We start from the raw sequence: 16,851 nt of genomic DNA on the forward strand, positions 1-16,851 counted from the left end.
ACTCCAGAGAATGCGTTTCCACTGCTCCAGAGTCCAATGGCAGTGAGCTTTCCACCACTCCAGCCGAGCTTGGCATTGCGCAGGGTGTATTCGGCTGCTCGGCCATGGAAACCCATTTCATGGCTCCGACAAACAGTTATTGTGCTGAGTTCTTGCAGAGGCAGTTTGGAACTTGGTAGAGAGTGTTTGCAACCAAGGACAGACGATTTTTACGCACCAGTCCCTTCTGTGAGCTTGTGCGGTCTACCAAGTTCCAAACTGCCTCTGGAAGCAACTCAGCACAATAACTGTCACTGAGCTCTTCGTAAGCCATTCAACTGCCATTGTGTGCCTATGGAGATAGCTTGGCTGTGTGCTAAATTTAATACACCTGTCAGCAACGGGTGTGGCTGAAATAGCCAAATCCACTAATTTGAAGGGGTGTCCACATACTTTTGTATATATATAGTGTACATTATTCATAACTTTAATCCTAACTAATTTAAGTATTAATTAATGAAAAGGGATCATATCTAAATGTAACAACAACTTAAGTAAAAGGAACTCATGCATCTTGTAATAAACCTGTAAAGAGCAGGACAACGGGAGTAACATAACTGGGGGAAGGTTCACACACACACACACACACACACACACACCCCTGGAGAGGGAAATCCAGGAAGGCGTAGATCCTACTATTATACTCTGACCCAACAGTTCCAGCGCTCCTACAAACTGACTAGCAGCACAGGCTTGAGGTTTGGTCCTATTCAATCAAAACATTATTATTAGTCCGCTGAGTGAGAATGTATTGTAGTCACTGAATCATTAAAACAATGTTGGATTAAAACAGGTCCTAAGTCTTTACTGGACAGGAAATACAGTGGCAATAATTAATCTTTGAGTTAAAAATGGATATAAGCAAGTTGTTATTTTTAAACGTAAAAAGTATTTTGTTGTTTGTATATGTTATTTTAAAAGTGTTTCTAAAATAGTTTCTGTAACACTGCCAGACAGTCATTTGAACTACAGTCTAGTAGACAGGAACAACAGTTGTGACTACCGTCCTCTTTTTGTCGCTCCAGTCCAGCATCTTGCCCATGATGTCTACGATGCGTGGCAGAGCCTCATCAGCAGCCTGCACGTTGAGGAAACCCACCGTGTGCGCCTGGCGATCACATCGATGGCCGTACAGGCATATTCCTTAACAGCATACCTCACCTGGAAGGGGGGGGGGGGTTCAATTGGATATATAATAGTCTAGTCTATGGTCATGATGTGTGTGTGTGCATCAGAGAACATTAACAGAACACATAATGTACCTCACTCTCAATGTAAGGGAATTCAGAGACCAGTCTATTCCCTACGATGGGCCACCTCTTCCCAGTGACCGCGCCATCTTGGCCACGTCGAATGCTTTCCCCCGTACGTTGCCGCCAGGTGCTGGGCAACCTGTGGAATGATGGAAACAGGCCACTATTCAATCAAAACAGCAATCCTTGTTTAAGGTTTTACCAAGACAAAATGACATTGCTCTTGTGTTGTGAGAGGGCATTGTGTGTGTGTCATATAATCAACGAAACAAGGTTTAGGGTGACACTTTAGATTAAAGCCCAGTTAATGGTTTGTTTGAATATGCCCCATGAAGACCTAAGGCAGAAAACGTTGTCAGAAATAAATCACCTGGGGACATGAGCAGCAGTGTTAGGCGTTTCCTTCTGTTTCCCAGAGTTTGAATATGACTCACAGCGTTTTGCCAAAGACAGTATTGAGAAACGCAGCAGGCAGCTGTTCAAAGGCAACTCCTTATGGATCGATACGAGCTTTCAGTAGACAGCTCCAATGTTTTGGATATGCTGAGGTGGGTGATGGGTAGATACAGTTATGTCTATGACCAAACAAGGGGTTATTGCTATTCAGATGGTTGGCTTAGCTCTCTCACCAAAAGGTCAAATGCTGTCAAAATATGAGCACTGACCTTTTGGAATATTCTAGAAAACACCCTAATGGTGTGGAAGGCTTTCTCTAATGAGAAGTTAACATAGATAGGAAGCGGAGCGCTTTCCTACCTGGTACAAATACTTCTAAAACCTTGAAAGGGAAGGTACACTGGTCTGGACTAGAGCCCCAAATTCAACTCTGGACCGCAAAGCCAGTTCCACTGCATTGTTCCCCTCTAATCAGGGACTGATTTAGACCTGGGACACCAGGTATGTGCAATTAATTATCAGGTAGAACAGAAAGCAGCAGGTTCCGGACCTCGTAGGGTAAGAGGTGATTAGCCCTGGTCTAGAGCCTGGATCAATCTCCCTGTGTACTGCTGTCTTGTAACGCGACATTATCTCAACATTTTCAACCCTCATCCGTTAACCAATGTTAAATGTTCTGATATATGATATACAGTGCCCATGTAACCATAGTGCAACTGACAATGCCTAAGGGAGAATTATAGATCCAAAATGRCGGCTAAAGACGGAATGTCTATGGGARGGGTCTGTCCCCACCTCATTCTCCAGGCCGTAGTCCTGCACCAGTCGGATGTACAAGGTGGGGCTCCAGTCTTGGCCCCCCTCCAGCACCAGGCCCACTGTCTTACTGGGCCCGCCCCCCAGCCTGTGGGCTGCAACCGCGGCATCCAGGGTCTCCTCTGCCATGGAGCGGTACGTTGTCCACTTCCCACCTGGGGTGATGGGATCATCCACATGTTACACACACAGATACGATAGGAGGGCAGCTAGCTTAGYGGTTAGTGCGTTGGGCCAGTAACCGAAAGGTCGCTAGTTCAAACCCCTGAGCCGACAAGGTGAAAACATCTGTCGATGTGCTTTTGAGCAGGGCACTTAACCCTATTTGCTGAGGGTCTCAGGAGGRGATGGGATATGCAAAAAACACATTWCCAATTCACACAAATCCAAACATCCACCAGATGATCATTATTATTAGATACAGGGCCAGACAGAATACAGGACATGACCTATCCAATTTGAGCAGGAAAAGGTCTATAGGCTAAGAGCAATTGATGGCTACGAACGACCTAGAAACAACTACAGCTGTATAGCACTTCATCAGGATACCACTTGTTTTAGAGTAGGTACTGACCTGCAATGGTGACCAGGCCGCTGTCGCTGACGTTGACTATGTGGTTCCTGCAGATGGACTGGGTGTCTTTAGAGTTGGGGTCAGTGACCAGAGGACGGATCCCACTCCACGCTGCCAGGACRTCTCCTCTCCTCACTGAGGACCACAGGGCGAGGACAGAGTCAGTATTACACACACGGTTCTATTAAACCAGATGGCCACATCATATCACATCTTATCACAGGTCCTAGAACCAGTCAGAGAACACAGGGAATCTCATCTGCATGTGATGACAGAGATCATTACCTGAGGCACAGAGGAGGTTTACATCTAATAGCAAAACCATATCAAGCTAAACAATCAGAAAATCAAGCCTGTAGTGTCTCCAGCACTTAAAACAATTACTAGCTACTGTGCTGTTCCAACGTCAACGTTAAGTACCTCTACGGCAGAGGTAGTTTGGGGGTTACATACCCTCTACGGCAGAGGTAGTTTGGGGGTTACGTACCCTCTATGGCAGAGGTAGTTTGGGGGTTACGTACCCTCTACGGCAGAGGTAGTTTGGGGGTTACGTACCCTCTACGGCAGAGGTAGTTTGGGTTACGTACGCTTACGCATAGTTTGGGGTACGTACCCTCACATCAGGCTGAGGTAGCTTGGGGGTTACGTACCCTCTACATCAGGGCGAGGTAGCTTGGGGGTTACGTACCCTCTACATCAGGGCTGAGGTAGCTGGGGGTTACATACCCTCTAATCAGGGCTGAGGTAGTTTGGGGGTTACGTACCCCTACATCAGGGCTGAGGTAGTTTGGGGTTACGTACCTCTACATCAGGCTGAGGTAGTTTGGGGTTACGTACCCCTACATCAGGGCTGAGGTAGTTTGGGGTTACGTACCCCTACATCAGGGCTGAGGTAGTTTGGGGGTTACGTACCCACTACATCAGGCTGAGGTAGTTGCGGACTTCGTTCAGGATGAAGTTGATGTCTTCCTCCCTGGGGATGGGGGGCGGTGATGTCAGTGGGCGTGTCCGTCGTCCCGGCTATGGTCATCTTCTCCCAGGGCAGGAAGAAGATGACACGGCCGTCGCTGGTTGCCGGGTCCAGGAGACCCATGTTGTCAGGACTACAAGAACAGGGCAGAGGGAGGAGGGCTATGGAAATTACAACTACATTTAGGAAGACCTGGTTGGTCAGCGCTGCTGAATTGAAATTAAAATTTCAATTCATGAGTTGAATTTAAATTCATGACCTAAATGTACCTGGTGTGAAGGTGTGACAGTGTGGTGCTGTCCCTGGGTGGAAGGTGTGACAGTTGGTGCTGTCCTGGTGTGCTGGTGTGACAGTGTGTGCTGTCCCTGGTGTGAAGGTGTGACAGTGTGTCTGTCCCTGGTGTGAAGGTTGACAGTGTGCTGTCCTGGTGTGCTGGTGTGACAGTGTGGTGCTGTCCCTGGTGTGAAGGTGTGACAGTGTGGTCCTGTCCCTGGTGTGACAGTGTGGTGCTGTCCCTGTGTGACAGTGTGGTGCGTCCTGGTGTGCTGGTGTGACAGTGTGGTGCTGTCCCTGGTGTGCTGGTGTGACAGTGTGGTGCTGTCCCTGGTGTGAAGGTTGTACAGTGTGGTGCTGTCCCTGGTGTGAAGTGTGACAGTGTGTCTGTCCCTGGTGTGAAGTGTGACAGTGGGTGCTGTCCCTGGTGTGAAGTGTGGTGCTGTCCCTGGTGTGAAGTGTGACAGTGTGGTGCTGTCCCTGGTGTGAGTGTGACAGGTGTGTGCTGTCCCTGGTGTGAAGGTGTGACAGTGTGGTGCTGTCCCTGGTGTGAAGGTGTGAGCAATGTGTGCTGTCCCTGTGAAGTGTGACAGTGTGTCTGTCCTGGTTGCTGGGTGACAGTGTGGTGCTGTCCCTGGTTGAATGTGACAGTGTGGTGCTGTCCCTGGTGTGCTGGTGTGACAGTGTGGTGCTGTCCCTGGTGTGAAGGTGTGACAGTGTGTGCTGTCCCTGGTGTGAAGGTGTGACAGTGTGGTCTGTCCCTGGTGTGAAAGTGTGACAGGTGTGCTGTCCCTGGTTGAAGGTGTGACAGGTGGTGCTGTCCCTGGTGTGAAGGTGTGACAGTGTGTGCTGTCCCTGGTGTGAAGGTGTGACAGTGTGGGCTGTCCCTGGTGTGAAGGTGACAGTGTGGTGCTGTCCCTGTTGAAGGTGTGACAGTGTGGGGCTGTCCCTGGTGTGAAGGTGTGACAGTGTGGGCTGTCCCTGGTGTGAAGGTGTGACAGTGTGGGGCTGTCCCTGGTGTGAAGTGTGACAGTGTGGGGCTGTCCCTGTACTGTACCTGTAATAACCAGGGATAACTATGTGAACCCCAGCACTGGGCTGGCAGATGTTAGTGTTTTTCCCGTCGTCATCTTCCTCAGAGAGTCAGTGAACGGTCCCGTGGCGTTAATGACACATTTGGCTTTGACGTCAAAATCATTTCCTGTGAGAGATCATTACAGTTTCAGTCAAAAACCACTGTCATCTGTGTCTTTGTGTGTGTGTGCGCATACAAGTGTGTGTACCTGTGATAACTCCCTGCAGCGCGCCCCACAGACCTTCTCCTTGCCCGTCCCTGCGTCTGTTTCTTCAGCAGGTGGACCACCTCTGTGTAGTTAGCGATGGCAGCACCATGTCTGGCTGCTGTCAGGGCGATCGCCAGGTTCATACGAGCATCGTTATGCTGTCCTGTGGCCGGGGGGTGGGTGGGTGAAGGGTGAGAGATGATAGGAGGGGTCAAAGAGAAATAGAAACAAAGAAGGAAGATTTCTTTAAAGGTGCTCTATGCAGAATTGTTCCGCCATTTCCTGGTTGTGAAAAATTTGAAAAGTTAGCCTAATTCCAGTTTATGTGCCAAAATATGCAATTATAGTGTAGAGAGATCATTGTACCATCTAAACCACTGTGAAATATATTTTCCAAAAAAAAATATTGTATTTTCAGCTGCTTGAAGCTGGTGTGCAAAACCGAAAGTAAAAAGACGCAAAAACTAAACTTAAGAATAGAAGCATAGAATAGCACACACGAAGGCCTCCCGGGTGGCGCAGTGTCTAGAGCACTGCATCGCAGTGCTATGCTGCGCCACCAGAGTCTGGGTTCGCGCCCGGCTCTGTCGCAGCCGGCCGCGACGGGAGGTCCGTGGGCGACGCACAATTGGCTTAGCGTCGTCCGGGTTAGGGAGGGTTTGCCGGTAGGGATATCCTTGTCTCATCGCCTCCAGCGACTCCTGTGGCGGGCCGGCGCCAGTGCGCGCTAACCGAGGGGGCGGGTGCACGGTGTTTCCTCCGACACATTGGTCGGCTGGCTTCCGGTTGGAGGCGCGCTGTGTTAAGAAGCAGTGCGGCTTGGTGGGTTGTTCTTCGAGGACGCATGACTTTCGACCTTCGTCTCTCCCGAGCCCGTATGGGAGTTGTAGCGATGAGACAATAGTAATTACTAGCGATTGGATACACGAAAATTGGGGAGAAAAGGGATAAAATGTATTAAAAAAAAAAAGAAAAAGAAATAGCACACACTGTAACCTTCAAAGAGGAATGGGTGTGGAGTCAGGCGCAGAGGTTACGGGAAAAACACGCTTTAATGTCCAACACAAAAAAACGTACAATAGGTAACGCCGAACATAGGCGTAAACCACTCCACCTAAGTACACACTGGTATCTAACCGGACAGCGGAAAACCCATATAAATAAAGAACACCTCTCACATAACAGAAACAGGCCCGCACAAACACAAGCGGGCTAATCGAACTTAAATAAACACCAACCCAAAAACCCCAACAAGGAACAGGTGAAAACAATTAGACAAAACCAAACGAAAAGGGAAAAAGGGATCGGTGGCAGCTAGTAGACCGGTGACGACGACCGCCGAGCGCCACCCGAACGGGAAGGGGAGCCACCTTCGGTGATATTCGTGACACACACAGAACAGATCTACCGCTTCTTAGACTTTCTTTCAATGAGAATGACAGATCTATAACTCACATTTCTATGTGCAGTTGGTCAGGTTGCCCAAAAAGTTAAATATTGCATCTTTTGGAACGGAGCCTTGAAGTGCAGTGTGGCTATGGTGTATCTAATGTGTGGGAATCCCTTGCAGGGGCATTTGGTTCATTGCTGCCCTCAAGGCCCGGGCCTAAGCCATGCCTGCTGGTGCTACTCAAGTCACTAGTCTGAGATAGCTTGTGGGATGGGACAGACAGCCAGGGCTGGGCTGGGGTGGGCAGTGCTAGCCTGGGGTGGGCTGACGTGGGCTGGGGTGTGCTTGGCTGGGCTGTGCTTGGCTGGGCTGTGCTTGGCTGGGCTGATGCCTCACATTAGGCAGCAGAAGGTATGACTGGAGACCCTGTCGTTATGTCAAAATATGATACATTTAACAAACCAGTTCATGGTTGCTTGCTGAAAAAATTAAATTACACACTTGTGCAGAATGAGTTGGTAAGAATGAGGACTCCTGTCTGTGTGTGTGTGTGTGTGTGTGTGTGTGCGCGTGTGTGTGTATGTGTGTATGTGTGTTGGACCACACTGGTCTCCTGGGAAATGAGTAACGCTGGTGATGTCCAAGATCCCACCCGGCAGGGTGAAGAACAGGAGGAGACAGAGCAGTCTTGCAGTCAGACCACGGTACTGCTCTCCTCTTCTCTGAGCCGCGGTAGCAGAGAAGGTCAGCTTTTGAAATGTCACGGCCGTGATTGTTTCAGACGGAATAATTGGAGAGAAAAGACCCCCTCAGCCTCCTGGGGGGAGGGGTACAAACCAACCCAACAATTCTGCTTCAACCCAACACAAAACCCCTCCGAATATTCTCTCTGTAGGACAGCCAGCACTCCCAGAGACAATACATACACAAACATTCTGCCTGGAAGAAACGTTAAGCTACAAGTATGTTATGCACATTTCAAATGAGCAATAAACAAAATACATTAAAATAAACAAAATGCGGAAAAAAATATCAACATGCCTCACTCTTCCTTAGAAAGTCAAGTGAGTAAATGTGATGAACTGTTGCTCAGGTATCTGGCCTGGTATATTATCCCCCTCAGAGAAGAGGTGGTCTTTCCACTCTTGGAGAGACCTAGTAGAATCTAAATGGAGACTGATTCAGAAAGCCTTCAGACACAGAGTTGGCTGTTGTTGGTTTGAAAAAGAGAGGCCTGCAGTCAACTAATGGGACATTCTCTGCACAGAGTACACCCAGATAGAGCCGGAACATCTGATTGGTCGTCTCCATGCCAATCCAGGCCACCCACACACTACACAGCCTTGGCCCAAGGCACAGAGAGAGCACAAGCTGCTCGCAGACGCATTGGTTCAGGCATCAATGGACATGTGAGATCTGATGGCCACCGGCTGCCTTGTGTCTTGTGTTGTTGTTGACTTGGGTCACATTCAATCACACCCACACAAGGAAAAATTATTTGTTACTGTTGGGAAAGCAGTATTTTTATGAACATGAGTTTTGTTTTGTTTAATAACAGTGTAGGCTAATATGAATTCTTAATGTATGGCAAACCGGCCCAGACATAGCCCACTTAGCAAACAGAAGAGAAGCATCTTGATAAATGGGAAGGTTATTACCATCCTATCGAGCACATTACTGACTGAAGTGTTGGTATGTCCAGCAACACTTATACATCTTAGTCATTTAGCAGACACTGTTTTCCAGAGAGACTTACAGTGAGTGTAACACATTTTGGACCAGTTCCCCGGATCCAGACTAACCTACTCCTGGACTAAAAAGCCCTTTCAATGAAGATAATAATGAGAAATACTCACCATCATAGTAGACGATGGCTCCCACCAGCTTGTCTTTCTTCAGCATGGGGAAGAGTTCCAGAGCCTTGTTCTTACTGAGGACATAACTGCTCTTCAGACACTGGCCTCCAGCTACCAGGTCGTACATCTTTATACCAGCCCAGTAGTATGGCAGCTGCCACCATCTATAAACAGATAGTACAGTACAACATCTTTCCACCAGTCCAGTAGTGCATCTAAGATGGCGCCGAAGAGGATGGCTGACGTTTTACATGCCCGTAACCAATTGTGCTATTTTGTTAGTTTTTTTGCGTTGTTTGTACCTTATTATTTAACTTATTTTGTACATAATGTTGCTGCTACCGTCTCTTATGACCGAACATATCTTCTGGACATCAGAACTGGGATTACTCACCATGAACTGGAAGAAGCTTTTTCCTTTAACGAGTCTGACGAGAAAGATTTACTGCTCTCCTCGGAACAGGCCCAGATCCTCGTCATTTGCATGAAGAAAAGACGGAGGAAAATATGYCGCAGATCGGGCTGCCTTTTGAGAATCCGTAGGTGAGCGAGTAAACTCCCACTGCCATCAATTCTACTTGCTAATATGCAATAATTGGAAAATAAAATTGATGACCTACGATTACGATTATCCTACCAACGGGACATTAAGAACTGTAATACAGTATATTATGTTTCACCGAGTCGTAGCTGAACGACGACACAGATAATATAGAGCTGGAGGGATTTTCAATGCACTGGCAGAACAGAGAAGCTACGTCTGGTAAGATGAGGGGTGGGGTGTGTGTCTTTTTGTCAATAACAGCTGGTGCGCAATGTCTAATATTAAAGAAGTCTCGAGGTATTGCTCGCCTGAGGTAGAGTACCTTATGATAAGCTGTAGACCACTCTATCTATCAAGAGAGTTCTCATCTATATTATTCGTAGCTGTCTATTTACCACCACAGATCGATGCTGGCACTAAGACCGCACTCAACCAACTCTATAAGGCCATAAGCAAACAAGAAAATGCTCACTCAGAAGCGGTGCTCCTAGTGGACGGGGACTTTAATGCAGGCAAACTTAAATCAGTTTTACCAAATTTTTACCAGCATGTCAACCAGAAGAGAAAAAATAAACTCTAGACCACCTTTACTCACACACAGAGATACATACAAGCTCTCCTCCACCTCCATTTGGCAAATCTGACCATAATTCTATCCTCCTGATTCCTGCTTACAAGCAAAAACTAAAGGGAAGTACCAGTGACTCGCTCAATACGGAAGTGGTCAGATGATGCGGATGCTACGCTACAGGACTGTTTTGCTAGCACAGACTGGAATATGTTCCAGGATTCATCCAATGGCAATGAGGAGTGTACCATCTGTCATCAGCTTCATCAATAACTGCATTGACGACGACGTCCCCACAGTGATCGTACGTACAAATCCCAACCAGAAGCCGTGGATTACAGGCAACACCCGCATCGAGCTAAAGGCTAGAGCTGCCACTTTCAAGGAGCGGGACACTAATCCGGATGCCTATAAGAAATCCCGCTATGCCCTCAGACGAACCATCAAACAAGCAAAGCGTCAATACCGGATTAAGATTGAATCCTACTACACCGGCTCTGACGCTCGTCGAATGTAGCAAGGCTTGAAAACTATTACTGACTACAAAGGGAGACCCAGACACAAGCTGCCCAGTGACGCAAGCCTACCAGATGAGCTAAATGCCTTTTATGCTCGCTTCGAGGCAAGCAACACTGAAGCATGCAAGAGAGCACCAGCTGATCTGGATGACTGTGTGATAACGCTCTCGGTAGCCAATGTGAGGAAGACCTTTAAACAGGTCAACAAAGCCGCGGGGACAGATGGATTACCAGGACTTGTACTCAAAGCATGCGCGGACCAACTGGCATGTGCCTTCACTGACATTTTCAACCTCTCCCTGACTGAGTCTGTAATACCTACATGTTTCAAGCAGACCACCATAGTCCCTGGCAGCGAAGGTAACCTGCCTAAATGATTACCGCCCAGTAGCACTCACACCGGTAGCCATGAAGTGCTTTGAAAGGTTGGTCATGGCTCACATCAACAGCATCCTCCCGGATACCCTAGACCCACTCCAATTTGCATACCACCCCAACAGATCCACAGATGACGCAATCTCAATCGCACTGCACACTGCCCTTTCCCACCTGGACAAAAGGAACACATATATGAGAATGCTGTTCYTTGAATACAGCTCAGCGTTCAACACCATAGTGCCCACGAAGCTCATTACTAAGTTAAGGACCCTGGGACTAAACACCTCCCTCTGCAACTGGATCCTGGACTTCCTGACTACAGGAAAAGGCGGGCCGAACAGGCCCCCATTAACATCAACGGGGCTGTAGTGGAGCGGGTCGAGAGTTTCAAGTTCCTTGGTGTCCACATCACCAACGGGGGGGGGGGGGCGGGGGGGGTCAATGTATAGTCCGGTGGCCATTCGATTAGTTGTTCAGCAGTCTTATGGCTTGGGGGTAGAAGCTGTTAAGGAGCCTTTTGGTCCTAGACTTGGGCTCTGGTACCGCTTGCCGTGCGGTAAGAAGAAAACAGTCTATGACTTGGGTGACTGGAGTCTCTGACGTTTTATGGGCTTTCCTCTGACACCGCCTATTATAGAGGTCCTGGATTGCAGGAAGTTTGGCCCAGTGATGTACCGGGCCGAACGCACCACCCTCTGCAGCGCCTTACGGTCAGAGTGGAGCAGCTGCCAACACCAGGCGGTGATGCAACGTCAGCATGCTCTCGAGGTGCAGCTGTAGAATGTTTTGAGGATCTGGTGACCCATGCCAAATCTTTTCAGTCTTCTGAGGGGGAAATGGTTTTCCGTGCCTCATGGACCATGATAATCGTTGGTGATGTGGACACCAAGGACTTGAAACTCTCGCCCCCGCTCCACTACAGCCCCGTTGATGTTAATGGGGGCCTGTTCGGCCCGCCTTTTCCTGTAGTCAGGAAGTCCAGGATCCAGTTGCAGAGGGAGGTGTTTAAGTCCCAGGGTCCTTAACTTAGTATGAGCTTCGTGGCACTTGGTGTTAACGCTGAGCTGTATCAATGAACAGCATTCTCAAATATGTGTTCCTTTTGTCCAGGTGGGAAAGGCAGTGTGCAGTGCGATTGAGATTGCGTCATCTGTGTGTTGGGTGGAATGCAAATTGGAGTGGGTCTAGGTTATCCGGGAGGATGCTGTTGATGTGAGCCATGACCAACCTTTCAAAGCACTTCTGGCTACCGGTGTGAGTGCTACTGGGCGGTAATCATTTAGGCAGGTTACCTTCTTCCTGCCAGGGACTATGGTGGTCTGCTTGAAACATGTAGGTATTACAGACTCAGTCAGGGAGAGGTTGAAAATGTCAGTGAAGGACAATGCCAGTTGGTCGCATGCTTTGAGTACAAGTCCGGTAATCCATCTGTCCCGCGGCTTTGTTGACCTGTTTAAAGGTCTTCCTCACATTGGCTACGCGAGAGCGTTATCACACAGTCATCCAGATCAGCTGGTGCTCTCTTGCATGCTTCAGTGTTGCTTGCCTCGAAGCGAGCATAAAGGCATTTAGCTCATCTGGTAGGCTTGCCCACTGGGCAGCTTGTGTCTGGGTTCCCTTTGTAGTCAGTAATAGTTTTAAGCCTTGCTACATTCGACGAAGCGTCAGAGCCGGTGTAGTAGGATTCAATCTTAATCCGGTATTGACGCTTTGTTTGTTTGATGGTTCGTCTGAGGGCATAGCGGGATTTCTTATAGGCATCCGGATTAGTGTCCCGCTCCTTGAAAGTGGCAGCTCTAGCCTTTAGCTCGATGGCGGTGTTGCCTGTAATCCAGGCTTTCTGGTTGGGATTTGACGTACGATCACTGTGGGGACGTCGTCGTCTGCATATTGATGAAGCTTGATGATGAGTGGTACACTCCTCATTGCCATTGGATGAATCCTGGACATATTCCAGTCTGTGCTAGCAAAACAGTCCTGTAGCGTAGCATCCGCATCATCTGACCACTTCCGTATTGAGCGAGTCACTGGTACTTCCTCCTTTAGTTTTTGCTTGTAAGCAGGAATCAGGAGGATAGAATTATGGTCAGATTTGCCAAATGGAGGGTGGGAGAGAGCTTTGTATGTATCTCTGTGTGTGGAGTAAAGGTGGCTAGAGTTTATTTTTTCTCCTCTGGTTGCACATGTGACATGCGGTAAAATTTGGTAAAACTGATTTAAGTTTGCCTGCATTAAGTCCCCGTCCCCTAGGAGCCCCGCTTCTGAGTGAGCATTTCCTTGTTTGCTTATGGCCTTATAGAGTTGGTTGAGTGCGGTCTTAGTGCCAGCATCGATCTGTGGTGGTAAATAGACGGCTACGAATAATATAGATGAGAACTCTCTTGATAGATAGATGTGTCTACAGCTTATCATAAGGTACTCTACTCAGGCGAGCAATACCTCGAAACTTCTTTAAATATTAGACATTGCGCACCAGCTGTTATTGACAAAAAGACACACACCCCACCCCTCTCTTACCAGACCGTAGCTTCTCTGTTCTGCCAGTGCATTGAAAATCCCTCCAGCTCTATATTATCGTGTCGTCGTTCAGCTACGACTCGGTGAACAAAATACTGTATTACAGTTCTTAATGTCCCGTTGGTAGATAATCGTAATCGTAGTCATCAATTTATTTTCAATTATTGCATATTAGCAAGTAGAAATTGATGGCAGTGGGAGTTTACTCGCTCACCTACGGATTCTCAAAAGGCAGCCCGATCTGCGTATTTTTCCTCCGTCTTTTTTTTCATGCAAATGACGAGGATCTGGGCCTGTTCCGAGGAGAGCAGTAAATCTTTCTCGTCAGACTCGTTAAAGGAAAAAGCTTCTTCCAGTTCATGGTGAGTAATCCCAGTTCTGATGTCCAGAAGATATTTCGGTCATAAGAGACGGTAGCAGCAACATATGTACAAAATAAGTTAAATAATAAGGTACAAACAACGCAAAAAACAACAACAAAATAGCACAATTGGTTACGGGCATGTAAAACGTCAGCCATCCTTTTCGGCGCCATCTTAGATGACTACTGGACTGGTGGAAAGATGTTGTACTGTACTATCTGTTTATAGATGGTGGCAGCTGCCATACTACTGGGCTGGTATAAAGATGTACGACCTGGTAGCTGGAGGCCAGTGTCTGAAGAGCAGTTATGTCCTCAGTAAGAACAAGGCTCTGGAACTCTTCCCCATGCTGAAGAAAGACAAGCTGGTGGGACCATCGTCTACTATGATGGTGAGTTTTCTCATTATTATCTTCTTGAAAGGGCTTTTTAGTCCAGGGGTAGGTTAGTCTGGACCGGGGAACTGGTCCAAAATGTGTTACACTCACTGTAAGTCTCTCTGGAAACAGGTCTGCTAAATGACTAAGTGTATAAGTGTTGCTGGACATACCAACACTTCAGTCAGTAATGCTCCGATAGGATGGTAATAACCTTCCCATTTATCAAGATGCTTCTCTTCTGTTTGCTAAGTGGGCTATGTCTGGGCCGGTTTGCCATACATTAAGAATTCATATTAGCCTACACTGTTATTAAACAAAACAAAACTCATGTTCATAAATACTGCTTTTTCCCAACAGTAACAAAATAATTTTTCCTTGTGTGGTGTGATTGAATGTGACCCAGTCAACAACAAACAAGAACACAAGCAGCCGGTGGCCATCAGATCTCACATGTCCATTGATGCCTGAACCAATGCGTCTGCGAGCAGCTTGTGCTCTCTCTGTGCCTTGGGCCAAGGCTGTGTAGTGTGTGGGTGGCCTGGATTGGCATGGAGACGACCAATCAGATGTTCCGGTCTATCTGGGTGTACTCTGTGCAGAGAATGTCCCATTAGTTGACTGCAGGCCTCTCTTTTTCAAACCAACAACAGCCAACTCTGTGTCTGAAGGCTTTCTGAATCAGTCTCCCATTTGATTTCTACTAGGTCTCTCCAAGAGTGGAAAGACCACCTCTTCTCTGAGGGGGATAATATACCAGGCCAGATACCTGAGCAACAGTTCATCACATTTCTCACTTGACTTTCTAAGGAAGAGTGAGGCATGTTGATATTTTTTTTCGCATTTTGTTTATTTTAATGTATTTTGTTTATTGCTCATTTGAAATGTGCATAACATACTTGTAGCTTAACGTTTCTTCCAGGCGAATGTTTGTATGTATTGTCTCTGGGAGTGCTGCTGTCCTACAGAGAGAATATTCGGAGGGTTTTGTGTTGGGTTGAAGCAGATTGTTGGGTTGGTTTGTACCCCTCCCCCCGGAGGCTGAGGGGTCTTTTCTCTCCAATTATTCCGTCTGAAACCAATCACGGCCGTGACATTTCAAAAGCTGACCTTCTCTGCTACGCGGCTCAGAGAAGAGGAGAGCAGTACCGTGGTCTGACTGCAAGACTGCTCTGTCTCCTCCTGTTTCTTCACCCTGCCGGGTGGGATCTTGGACATCACCAGCGTTACTCATTTCCCAGGAGACCAGTGTGGTCCAACACACACACAACACACACGGGCACACACACACACACACAGACAGGAGTCCTCATTCTTACAACTCATTCTGCACAAGTGTTAATTTTATTTTTTCAGCAAGCAACATGAACTGGTTTGTTAATGTATCATATTTTGACATAACGACAGGGTCTCCAGTCTACCTTCTGCTGCCTAATGTGAGATATCAGCCCAGCCAAGCACAGCCCAGCCAAGCACAGCACAAGCACCCCAGCCCACGTCAAGCCCACCCCAGGCTAGCACTGCCCACCCCAGCCCAGCCCTGGCTGTCTGTCCCATCCCACAAGCTATCTCAGACTAGTGACTTGAGTAGCACCAGCAGGCATGGCTTAGGCCCGGGCCTTGGGCAGCAATGAACAAATGCCCCTGCAATGGATTCCCACACATTATATACACCATAGCCACACTGCAAACTTCAAGGCTCCGTTCCAAATTCTTAAAGTGCAATATTTAACTTTTTGGGCAACTGACAACAATGCACATAGAAATGTGAGTTATAGATCTGTCATTCTCATTGAAAAGAAAGTCTAAGAAGCGGTAATCTGTTCTGTGTGTGTCACGAATATCACCGAAGGGTGGCTCCCCTTCCCGTTCGGGTGCGCTCGGCGGTCGTTCGTCAACCGGTCTAACTAGCTGCCACGATCCCTTTTTCCCTTTTCGTTTGGTTTTGTCTAATTGTTTCACCTGTTCCTTGTTGGGTTTTTGGGTTGGTTGTATTTAAGTTCGATTAGCCCGCTTGTGTTTGTGCGGGCCTGTTTCTGTAAATGTGAGAGGGTGTTCTTTATTTATATGGGTTTTTCCGCTGTCCGGTAGATACCAGTGTGTACTTAGTGGGAGTGGTTTACGCTATGTTCGGCGTTACCTATTGTTACGTTTTTTGGTTGGACCATTAAAGCGTTTGTTTCCCCGTTACCTGCTCTCTGCGCCTGACTCACACCCATTCACTCTTTGAACGTTACAGTGTGTGCTATTTCTTTTTTCTTTTTTTTTTAAATACATTTTAATCCCCTTTTCTCCCCAATTTTCGTGGTAATCCAATCGCCTAGTAATTATATTGTCTCATCGCTACAGACTCCCCATACGGGCTCGGGAAGAGCGAAGGTCGAAAGTCATGCGTCTCCGAAGCACAACCCAACCAGCCGCACTGCTTTCTTAACACAGCGCGCCTCCAAACCCGGAAAGCCAGCCGCACAATGTGTCGGAGGGAAAGCACCGTGCATCCCGCCCCCTCGGTTAACAGCCGCCATGCGCCCGGCCCGCACAGGAGTCGCTGGAAGGCGCGATGAGACAAGGATATCCCTACCGCCAAACCCTCCTAAACCCGGACGACGCTAAGCCAATTGTGCGTCGCCCCAGTCGGACCTCCCGGTCGCGGCCGGCCTGCGACAGAGCCTGCGGCGCGAACCCCAGACCTCTGGTGGCGCAGCACTAGCACTGCGATGCAGTGCTCTAACGGACCA

The 16,851-nt window shown here is 48.0% G+C and overlaps 1 pseudogene; it reads right to left on the bottom strand.

Annotated features, from left to right (window-relative positions):
• The window catches only part of LOC111956464 (glycerol-3-phosphate dehydrogenase, mitochondrial-like), a 26,985-nt pseudogene that overhangs the window by 4,673 nt on the left and 5,461 nt on the right, over window positions 1-16,851 (bottom strand).

Source organism: Salvelinus sp. IW2-2015, linkage group LG32, assembly GCF_002910315.2.
Source record: "Salvelinus sp. IW2-2015 linkage group LG32, ASM291031v2, whole genome shotgun sequence".
NCBI lineage: Eukaryota > Metazoa > Chordata > Actinopteri > Salmoniformes > Salmonidae > Salvelinus > Salvelinus sp. IW2-2015.